The sequence below is a fragment of the Myodes glareolus genome, chromosome 1 (genome assembly GCF_982192425.1).
Source record: "Myodes glareolus chromosome 1, mMyoGla1.1, whole genome shotgun sequence".
NCBI lineage: Eukaryota > Metazoa > Chordata > Mammalia > Rodentia > Cricetidae > Myodes > Myodes glareolus.
The window spans coordinates 9472914-9481729 of NC_142026.1; the positions used below are offsets into that span (position 1 = coordinate 9472914).

An 8816-nucleotide genomic window follows, 5' to 3' on the forward strand; every position below is an offset into this window, starting at 1 on the left:
ACTCAATCTGAAAAACAACAATTCATTTAAACTTTCATAGGTAAACATGTCTGACACTATCTTAAATACTAGAAAGATGCAGTGAGCATGACAAATAAAAATTCTACCCTCATAAAGTTTACAATAGAGGAGAGGATTAGCTCCCAAAGGAGAATGAAACAATAAATGTAGGGTGAGTACAATCAAGACAACCAAGTATTTAAAAGTGCATAATAGGTCAAATAAGAACAGGCAAAGGTTAGCAGGAATATTACTGCTGAGAAGTCACCTAGCTTTCGTTTTTGGTCCAGTGAAGTTAACTGTAAACTAAAGATCACCGAGCTCCAGTCTACTCCCCCTTTCCAGCTTGGAGAAAGGGAAGACCCAACCCTCTCCCTGTCCTGAATCCCCAAGTCACAGAACACTACAAGACAGACCTAACCACCAGACCGTGCGGTATCATTTTATTAAATGTCTGACATCTTATTAAACATTTTATTAGAGTTCATTTTACACAGCACATCATATCCAGCTTTAAATTAAAAAGCTTACAAGGCACTCTAAGAGGAAAAACATGGTTTTAAAAGATGGGATCACCAGATAAGGAATTCAAAACAACTGAAATTAATAACCAATAGGCTTTAAATCGAGGGGGGAGGAGACGACACATAACAGCTAAGTAATGCAAGTAAATTAATCAAAGTCCTAACGAAGAGTCAAAAACAAATTCCACAGATCAAAAGCACAGTCCTGAGCATAAGACAAGCTCAGAAGGAGAAGGTGCTTGTCACCAAGACTGAAGTTCAATCCCCCAGACTCACACAATGAAATAAGAACACAGTTAACACTAATGAGACACCAAACCAGATTCAGGAAGCTCAGAGAAAACCAGCAGAACAAATGTCAAATCAATTCAGATAATTTTAATTCATGATTTGTTATTTAGTAAATTAAACTGTGTTCAAGTATTATGTGAAATTACTTACTACATAATAACATGTTCACAGCAAATAATAATTTAAAATTATGTACTAAAAGTTCTTATCATATTTGTTATATGTCTGTTTATGGTGCAAGCTCCATCAAACACAGTCTTGTCATGTATTAGGATAGTTCTCTGGGCTCAGCTATAACACCAGCCCTTGGTTTTAGAGAGCGGTTTCTTATACTGGATAGTAATACTGGACAGCCTCAATTCATAGTCCTTCTACATCAACCTGCGTAGTCTGCCTGTTTTTTTGGTTTCTGATGCTTGTTTTTCCCAGACAAGGTTTCTCTGTGTAGCCCTGGCTGTCCTGGAACTCACTATGTACACCAGGCTGGCTGCCAAGTTGGAGATCCACCTGCCTCTGCCTCCCACGTGTTGGGATTGTACCTAGTTGATAAAAGAACAGATTTTATTTATTTATTTAGCTGGAGCTAGAGACCTAAGCCGCGGCTCACGCATGAAAAGAAAGAGCTCTAACCCTGGGCACTATTTCCAGTCCCGTGTCAGGTGCTCACTGTGACAGAATGAACGCCGCACTGGGGATTCAATGTTCCCATCAATAGTTGGCTCCTAGGATATTGTTTAGCCCACGGGAAGCTTTTTTCCTTTTCTTTTTTTTTTCTCCCCAGGCAGTCTTGCTAGTGATGTGGACTCTTAATTCACCATACTCTTGCCTCTACAGGAGTGAGCCAACACCAATGACTCACACAACAGGCTCTTAACAAAACAGCTTCAACAAACACCAATCCTAAATGATAAAATTGCTCTAAAATTTTAACAAAGGAGATTTATGAAGCATTTTGTTGCCAGGTCATCAGGTAAAAACGTTAGAAAGCACCAACACAGAATGGAACCTCCCAGAAAAAATATGGTATGAGCTACATGTTATTTTAAACTTACTACCAGACATTTTAAAAATATTTTACTTAGCAAATGAAATTATGTAACCAATTTCTTAATGAGATTATATATATGTATGTATATATATATATATCCTTTATGTATAATATATCTTCAAAATCCAGAGTTTCTTGAGAACAATCTTAATGTAGCAAGAGCCTCATTTCAAATGTTCAAGTCTGTGTGGCGAGAGATCACTATACTAGTACATATAAGGTGTATTGTTCCTTAAATAACCAGGAACCAACCATTAAGTATAAAATTTCAATCCACAAATTTATCTTAACCAAGTATATGTATATTTTATGCACCTACAGTAGTCTAGCCAATACGGAGAAGAGGAAACTCCAATAATTCCCTAAAAAGCATCTTGATCAGCTTCTAGCTACACACAGGACAGGGAGATTTAATCCTAGCTAAATCTAAAAATGGTTTTCTATCTACAAAACTATTGTGTTCTGAGATTCCAGACACTATTACTCTTGGTGAGAATTATTTACTTTGTGTGAACCCTAGATACTCAAGTACAATGCAGCACTCTCCCTAAGTAGTTTAGTCTAACGACCTCAAAGAGAAACAACTGGAAAAAATAAGACTTATTCCCTGTCAAAGACACACTAAAATAGCAAGCTAATAGAATTTTTTAAATGGATACTACTACTGCCAGTAGTCTTTGAAAGAAGACAGCTCTGCTAAGGCAAGAGCTCCTAGTAATCCAAAAACCAATTATATTTCATTTTTACAACCAAATCATTTTTCAGCTTACATTTCAGTTTTTTTATTTTTTTATTTTTCCAGACAGTTTCTCTTTGTAATAGTCCTAACTGTCCTGGAACTCGCTCTTGTAGACCAGGCTGACCTTGAACTCACTGAGACCTGCCTGTCTCTGCCCACCAAGTGCTGGGATTAAATGAGTGTGCCATCACCACCCAACCAGTTTAAATTTTTAAAAAATTCATTCATATCTTCAGACAAAAATTCGATGGTTTCACGAGTAGCATAAAAGAACCTTATCACAAAACCATAAAAGATAATCTGTCAGGTAACTAACCCTTCAACAAACAACCCAGATTCAAATATATACTATTTTTACAAGACTCTGAAAAATACCAATAAGAGACTTTCAATAGGACAAGCAAACATGTATAACTTAAATAATAAACACTTTACAGTTTTTTATTGTTGTATATATTAATTGTATTATTATAAAACCAAATTAATCCATCAAAAACAATGAATTAGATTATACTGTTAAATTTACACCATAAATTCTAAAAGTCTACAATTTGATCCAAAGGACATTCACTGAGAATTAAAAGTTTACTTATCCTGAAATTGTGCTGTTACAAATAGGGTTTGCCTTATCCCCAGGATGTTTTCATTAGTAGCTTAAGCTGTACTTTTAAGAATCATAGCACATTCATATTTGAGTCTAGCATTAACCAACAGTAATCTAATCCTCTGGAGATTATGAAATATAGGAAAAGCAGTTATCTTTTAAAACCTGCATCTATATAGTGAGGTAACTGCCAAGGCAATTACTATTGAGTTGGTTCAGAACTTAGTAGTCAAATCTTTAGAAATTAATAAATAACTTACATATTTCAATTGATTTTGACATTTCCTGAAAAATGTTTAAATACCATGACACCTAAAAATCTAGATAAAAATCACTATTCTTCCTGAAAAATGAATATTAAAATTAAATCTGATTTCCTATCCCTCGTATTGCTTCAGATTTTTGTTATGTTTTATATTCTAAAATTCAAACAAGCATTACACATTGTTTTTGAAAAATATTCTCTCTAGTTTTACCCCTAAACATTTAATTTACTTTTAGTTATAATTTTGATAAACCCTATTCTCTTAAAAGCCTAGTGAAAGACACAAACCCACCTATAAAAATGTGATGAGCAATGATGGTGCATGCCTATAATCCCAACATGTGGGAAACAGAGGCAGGAGGAGCTCTGTGAGTTCGCGGCCAGCCTGGTTCACAAGGAGTGTTTCAGGACAGTCAGAGCTATTAAAGAGAAACCCTGTTTCAAACCCACACTCAAAAAAAAACAAAAAAAAACAAAAAAACAAAAAAACACTACCAACAGTATTTGAAAGGGGAGAACTCAGAGGCGGGGCCAAATCTTTTTTCCACATAGATGACTTAGCCCATGAAAATAAGGAAAAGTAACAAAATATGATTTGTTCTCTTTTTGTCTTTCCATTTATTTAGTGTAGGAAAGTGTTGCCATGGCAATAGAGGTCAGAGGGCAACTAGTATAAGAAAGAGGATGGTTCTCTCTTTCTATTGTTCAGGTTCCTGGGGTCCAGCTCAAGTCTTAGTGGCAAACATCAAATGAGCCATCTCAGTGACCCAAGCTGGGCTTTCAAACATTACGAAAAATATAACAGAATTCAAATTTTCTAACTTGTTCTTATAAAGGCAAAATACAAAATCACTAAGGAGAATGAGTTCACACTGGTTGAATTTTTATCTCATAAAACTAGAAACTAGGAGCTGGAGAGCTGGCTTAGGAGTGAAGAGCACACATGTTGCTCATGCAGAGGGCCTGAGTTAGACCTCCAACACCTAGGGAGGCTGGCTCCCAAGCACCTGTGATTCCGACTCCAAGGATCCGACAAACGCCCTCTTCTGGCTTCCATAGGCACTGCACTCACAAACACAAACCCACATGGCACTCAGCTAGCTATAGATATGATTAAATTGTCATGTTTTAAAGTATCAAAAAATTAATGAAAGCCATAAATAGAAAGCACAATGTATTTCCAGATTTCATTAAATGTTTTTTTAGGGGAATTCAGTTCTCTACAGAAAACTCTGCCGTAATTCACATGAGTTCAATAAAGTTGGCTCAGCACTTTGTAATCTATGATGTTTATAAGCAAGAGTTTCTTCTACTTTAAAAACTATGCCTAAAAAGGAATTATCATTAAAGACTAAAGAATTTAATTAAAGATAAAGCCACTTGGGTGGTCACATAACAGATCAAACAGCTCATACTTGAAGCAGAACTATTACTATTAAGCCGTATGTGCATGACTCATACTATAAATGAGGCTTATTCCTCTGCACATAAATTTGGATGGAGAAATTTACAATTAAAAGTGCATTATCACACATGGGCCCAGTCTATTCCATTTTACCTCACACAGTTCAACACTAACTAATGACCTACTACCATGCACACTCCTGGGGGTTTGTTTTGAACTACTAAAAACATGCCTAAGAATTCTGGGTCTTGTAGAGCTAGAAAAGAACCTAAAACATTGTTAAGTCATAAACAATTTAAAATACTAACAAATTCTCACTGTTATAAATAGCTGAATTTTCATATCAATATAAAAATAAGTGTTTTGAAAATATAAAAATAACATCTGGTATAAAATTTTCCATTGTGGCCAAACAAAATTCCAGCACAAAAGAGAAACAAAAAGGTAAGCTACAGGCTAGCTTGGACTACAGTGTGACTTCGAGGCTGACTCAGGTCTCATGGTAACATCATGTCTCTAAACACACACACACACACACACGAAAAGAAAAATTCCACTGTGGATTATTTTCAATATTCACTAAACACTATAAACTAGCAAGTATAATGATATCATTTTTTACTGTCATATTTTTTTAATCTTTCGTGACTATGAAAGGAACCAAATTCTGTGAAATGTCCATTTAGCGCAACATTTAAGTGAAAATGGGAAAAAAAATCTTAAAAATTATAGTTTCTTTCTCTTTCTAAATCTAACATACTGAATAAAATATGAAGGATTGTGAGTTATCTTTTATATGCTTCACAGGACTGTAACCGTGAAGACTTTCAGAGCAGACGGAAGACAGAACGTGCACCAGACTGCTTGCGCTCATCTCCTGCTGCCATTTACACTATATAGCAGCCTCATTTTTTTTTCTGTAACAATTTGATAAACCAGATCAACACCAACCTTAAATGTAATCCTAAACCTAAAGGAAGCAGCTTTCTACTCCTTCAATTTTCACCTAATGTAGTAAAGACAGGCCTAGGGGAAATGAACACGAAATATATGAAGCCACCAAAGACATCATGGAAACAAGAATGGCTTACTGCATATAAGGTTTATGTGATAGATTAAAGGGCAGAAAAGACTGCTGTAGGTAGTTAAGCAGGTAGGCTGTCAAGAACAATTGGAAATAAAGAACTTTAGACACTACCATCTTATTTGTCTAACAGAATCTATGGGAGAAATTTAAATGATCAGAATGAAATTTTCATGCTAGCTCCTTGGAAGAGCAATAAATGAGTAAAGGAGGTGAAGCCCTGAAAGTAGGGACATAGCAGAAAGAGGAAGAGTTTGGCTATACCATGCTTAAAACAGTGGAAGTTTCTGGAACTTATAATAGGAACCTACTAAGATCAGTGAGGCCCAGCCTTAAGGAACAAGTACTCCAATGGCTCAATCAACTACGACATTATCAATCAACCATGTACTCCAAAGACAAAAAGGGAAGAGACAATTTTCTGACTTCTCACAGGCTTAAAAATAAAAGTGAAAACATTAGCACTCAATTGGCAAGTCTTCATTGTGCATCCACTATTTGATACACCGCGAAAAATATGAAAGTTTTCTCTCAAGTACGTAACAATAAGTTAGGAAATGCAACAGATATCACATTTATGTCCCTAGTTAAATAATTAAATAAAACATTACTGGTTGATGAACAAAGATGTGACAGGAGGCACACTTATACCTCTATTGAGTAAATTAATACCACATTGGCAAAGCTGGGGATGTCATAAGAGCATAAAAATAAACATACGACTCTGACCCACAAACGTAGCTTGTGGGGCGGGAAATGAATTATTGCAAAGCTCTTACAAAACATTAGAAAACTCCCAAACATCTGCCAATAGGAAAAACTTAAAATATACTCATATTATGAAAACGTTGTATAGCTATTAAAATTATTTTTCAAAGAATATTAATGTAATTTGGGAACACAATGTTTCTGAAAATTTATGATCTAATTTTAGGAAAAATTACACAGATGATACAAAATACAGAGAAAGTTTTCCAGGCAATTTTATAATATGTAAGAAAATAAGCAGTTATTATTTGAAAAGTCATCATTACCAAGAACCTGTAAATATTTGATATTGACGGGCTAAGATTACGAGTTTCACATTTAATAAATTATTCTAGAAAGGCTGAGGAAGGGGAGTAACACTAATCTCTGTAGATCGAAACTACGAAAATAATAGCAGACCTCGCCAGTGATTTTTAAAACCGGGAAGATAAACAAAGTTACAGCATAGTTAGGACTGGTGGTACACGCTTCCAAAAGTCAGCTCTAAAAGGACCTGGACTACACACAGCAAGTTCCAAAGCCAGCCTGTGTTACATGCCCGCCCTAAAACAAAAGTGCAAAAGATCTGTACTAAATCGAATATATCTTATTTCTCTGCTTACTGTGAAAATCCTGAATATATGCTAGCTTTGTTAAAACTGACGTTTTGTTACACCACACATTATGTGGAGATTTACAGTCACTAAAAAGCACGTGATCTTTATTACACTCTTTTAGGCAGGGACCATATTACGAAACGGTTTACTAGAGGAAACAGATCGGCAAGGCTGTGACTTGCCCGAGAAAACAGCTAGTGGGTTCTCTGCAAACCGCAGAAATCAAGCACCGGTGTTAAGCCTCTTAAGCAATCTGTACTCCACACCTGCACCCTTTTTCCCCCCTCCACTGTCGAATTATTTTTAGAGCTACTTTTCCTACCCTCAAATCCTGCCTAGTTTGCCAGCTGGGTGCTCAGTCAGAGTTTCGGGTAAGCTGTTGCTAACAAACTTGTCCCATCCAATCAGGACCTAAAACACTTCGACAGTCACAAAGTTAAACAAGTTAAAGGCGACTGCGGCCGGTCTTTTCAGTCTCTCCAGCGCAGAACTGCTCTCCGGTTTGGGGAAAATCAACCAGACGGTGACTGCCGCAAGTCCAATCTCCCAGCGCCTTCTCGGAAGCACCGGGGACGCCCCCGCAGCACCCGCTCCCCGCAAGGCAGAGCCCCGCAGCTCCTTCCCCGGGGTTCGAGACCACACGACGCCGGCCAGCGTTTATTTCCCCTCACAAACGCTACTTCTCTTTCCCGAACCCAACCCTCCCTTCGGCACCAGGAGCGACACGAACTCGGACGTGTTGCCCTTCAACAAACCGCTACAACCCTTTCCATCCCCAACAATTCTAAAGGCCAAACCCATAACGGCCCAGAACAAGGAAAAAGAAAAGTCGCTGCCGCTAAGGCGGACAGCCCGGCTCGGCGCTAAAGTTCCCCGCCGCATTCCCCACGCCCGCCGCGGAGGCTCCGCTCCTCCGGACGGGGGCGGGTCCAAGGAGGGGGGCAAGCCACGTGTTCCGCCTTCTGCGCACGCGCCAGCCAAAACAAAAGGGAGGCTTGCCAAGCCCCGCCCCTCCCACGTGACTCGAATCCAGGCCCGCCCCCTGCCCCGCCCTCCCCTCCCGGCCGCGTCTGCCAAGGCTGTTAGGTTTAGCCGTTTAAATTTGGCTGCGATCCGACCCCTACCCCAAAGCACGGCCCCCAGTCGGGGCCCGGAGTCCAACAGCCAGGAGGACTCGGGGTGCAAGGGGACTGCCCGGCGGACGCCGAGCCCGCGAGTCCGCCCGGCGGTCTCTCCGCTCTTCCCGCCCCGCGCCGCCGCCGTCCCCCGCCGAGGAGACCCACCCCCCTCTGCCCGCCGCTGCGACGCCGGCCACTCGCCTGCTGGGGCGCCCTGGCTGCCCTCCGCCGCCGCACCTTCGGTCCGGCCGTGGTGGGGTCCGCCCGCCTCCCCCCACCCGGGGCGCCGCCGACTCGTCTCCAGAGCGCGCCCCGCTCCCGCCCCGGCTGACGCCGCCGCCGCGGTTTAACAGTCCGCCCGCTGCCCGCAGCTC

The 8816-nt window shown here is 39.7% G+C and overlaps 1 protein-coding gene across 5 annotated transcripts in view; it reads right to left on the reverse strand.

Annotated features, from left to right (window-relative positions):
• Positions 1-8793, reverse strand: part of Kansl1l (KAT8 regulatory NSL complex subunit 1 like) — an 84090-nt gene extending 75297 nt beyond the window's left edge. For 2 of the 5 annotated variants that reach the window (XM_085698806.2, XM_085698783.2), the window contains exon 1: positions 8644-8792. The gene's annotated coding sequence lies outside the window, so the exon portion shown is untranslated. Of the gene's footprint in view, positions 1-7646; positions 7910-8643 lie in introns of those variants that run through there. The other 3 variants (XM_048458900.3, XM_048458899.3, XM_085698808.2) reach the window with 2 other exon arrangements.
• Between the last annotated feature and the right edge of the window lie 23 nt (positions 8794-8816).